The following is a 2,354-nucleotide window of genomic DNA, read 5'->3' as shown; positions in this document are numbered from 1 at the left end:
GGTTGTGCTGCCTGGCCTCAGAGGAGCAAGAGTGGTGTTTGAACAGCTGGGCGATAACTGCTGAAAGGCTCCTGATAAACGTGGTCGCTGCTGTTGTCACCGCCACTGGCTCAACCCCGCTAGGCGTGGTTCAATGGAAGCAGAGGTGCCCGCTCGTTAGCGACAACAAACATCAGCTCACGTCGCAGCCTCGACTCCCACCCACAGCACCAGCGCCAGACCGAGATATAAGCCTCCCGGTGTACAACACACCCCGTGCAGCATCGCACCGTGCTTCCCAGCAACATGCTGGGGGGGGGATGACCCTCCTCAGCTCTCCCGTCCGCACGTGGGCCTGGAGCATGGCAGCATGGTCCCCCCAGGGTGGAAGAAGGGAGGGCGGGAGTCGTCCTCGCTGGCAGGGCTAACAGGGCACACGTTACGCCATCCCCAACGCAATCACGGGCCTCAGGTTTGAATAGACTGGCCCAGAAGAATGAAGGATGACAGTCTAAAATGCACCGGAAGGCCACACACCTCAGAAGGCCACACGCCTCCGAGACCCGCTGCACTAATGGGATAATGGTGATGAAAGAAATCATGGGCAGCAAACAGCCATGAATAAACTCAGCCTGGGTGTTGGTTACTCTCGAGTAACACAGGCAGAATCACCCTTTCACTCAAAGTAACGTGGGGCAGAAAGCTAAACCCCTTCAAGGTGGGGCTCTGGAGGTCTCTGAAGATGTCTGTCATAGTCCACATTTCACAGGAGGTTGGACTCCATGGCCTGGGGTTTCTGCTAATCCCACACCGTACAGCCAGGAAGAGAAACGGGGTTTGACCCTAGCTTTGGCAGGTCGGAAGGCATCCCTGATACTCACCTGAGATAACATCCGGTACCTGCTTGGCAATGGTTCCTGCTGTACCTGGAAAAACTTCAACCACTGCCCTCACCCCGGAGTTATGCCGTGCGTGAAGACAATACGCCCAACGTCTGATTTTCCACATTGCACAGACAGGTGGCTTTGACAAGTTCATAGCAGGCTAGAACAAAGAGAACTGAGCGCAGTATCAAAGCTTTACGCCCTGCTTTTATCGTAAGACTACCCTTCATCTTACAAGTCAGTGCTACCCCTTCCATTCACGAGAGGTGCTTTATTCAACTAATTACAAATCCGTAAGAATGGAAGACAAGGATTATACCCCGTTGCTGGAAGATTGAGCTGTGATGCTTGATAACGATAATTTAATGGTATCTTAAGGTCATTCTAAAATCACACAAGCATTCATTAGCCCATATATCATTAAATTTCGGTTTTAGATGTTCCCACCTGTGAGGGAGCTACAGAACACAGTCATGAAAAAACACAACAGATACAACAGCCAGGCAGAGCAGGGCTCAAAGGACAGGCCAAGCAATGCAGGGCTCCAAGGACAAGCCCCAGCATGTCGGTTACTCTGTGTCCCTAACGCATCAGACACTGCGTTCAGGGAACACGGGTTTACGCCTTTTACTCCAGTTTGACGGAGAAAGGCTGCGTAACACCTCCCGAGCCACGTTAAACAAGCACCTCAATGCCTTTTGTGGGTTGTGTGGGAAACAGTTGATATTGTCAGGAGTCACTGGAAACAGGGTCTGGAGTCCCCAGTCTCCTGCCCCTTCCGTAGAGAAGAAAAGGCAGTCATTTCCCTGCAGAGCCCTTTCCTTTCCCCGAGAGCACAGCCAGAGCAGCCGGCTGTTTCACACGCATACAGTGCGGTTGAGAGTAACCCCGCCAAGCCTTAGTAGGCTGTACAGCCAGTGCTGCTCCACAGAGGACAGCAGTGGGTGCTGCTCCTCAGACAGCAGCCTCTGGCAGCTCCTACTATTCCTCACCTTTTGGACAGAGCAAGCCCAGCACCTGGCCCCTCTCCCTAACAGTGATCCTAAATCCCAGGAGCTATGCCCCATCTTTCCAGCAAGCCCAGTGCAGGATACACAGATTTGGCAGTAACACTCACCTCCAGCAGCCCCTGGCATCGACTGAACAAAGAACAGCCACAGCATCCCAGGGAGACTCCCCAGCCGTGTTTATCTCATCTCCATCAGACTGCGCGCTGTACGGCTGTCGCAGGAATTCAGCTCCTTGGCAGTAGCTGCGTGTCCCTTTCCAGCTCCGAGCTGTAATCAGTGTGGCAGGATGCAATGGGAGGAGCAAGGAGGATTGCCACAGTTCACGCAGACCTGCTTTGCTCGCAGGCAAGAGCGGCCTCAGGATTGTCACAGCTCCATTCACCAGGGACATGAAATGTGAAAATCCACCTTAAAGGGTAACGTCGATACCTGTTTGAGCTACTCCCTACCTTCCTGCCACACAAGCAGAGAATCCCCCACG

The sequence above is a fragment of the Eurypyga helias genome, unplaced genomic scaffold, assembly GCF_000690775.1.
Source record: "Eurypyga helias isolate BGI_N326 unplaced genomic scaffold, ASM69077v1 scaffold36566, whole genome shotgun sequence".
Classification (NCBI taxonomy): domain Eukaryota; kingdom Metazoa; phylum Chordata; class Aves; order Eurypygiformes; family Eurypygidae; genus Eurypyga; species Eurypyga helias.
The sequence above is the reverse complement of the archived record's forward strand: the minus strand, read 5'-3'. Positions refer to the sequence as shown.